The sequence below is a fragment of the Penaeus monodon genome, chromosome 21, assembly GCF_015228065.2.
Source record: "Penaeus monodon isolate SGIC_2016 chromosome 21, NSTDA_Pmon_1, whole genome shotgun sequence".
NCBI lineage: Eukaryota > Metazoa > Arthropoda > Malacostraca > Decapoda > Penaeidae > Penaeus > Penaeus monodon.
In genome coordinates, this window is record NC_051406.1 from 20725533 (window position 1) to 20725779 (window position 247).

Genomic DNA, 247 nt, shown 5'->3' on the forward strand with positions numbered 1-247 from the left:
CACTTTTGCAATCATCTGAATCGTAGGGGTTAATTCCCCAGAGACCGTGTTTCTGCCCTAGTCCTTCTTCAGGTATCATATGTACATGAGAACCGAGCATTTGTGTGCTTGTGTTTTTTTACCTTTACTTTGTACTATTCCATCCAATGGTTATATATACAAAGAAAAATGTATTTGAGATCTTTTTTATTTTTATTTTTGTAAAGTTTGTTTCAAACTGACTGGGACACAGGATAATAGCCCAGAG

The 247-nt window shown here is 35.6% G+C and overlaps 1 protein-coding gene across 1 annotated transcript in view; it reads left to right on the forward strand.

Moving 5' to 3' along the window:
• Positions 1-247, forward strand: part of LOC119586328 (metastasis-associated protein MTA3-like) — a gene marked incomplete at its 5' end in the record, with an annotated part of 92111 nt that overhangs the window by 88313 nt on the left and 3551 nt on the right.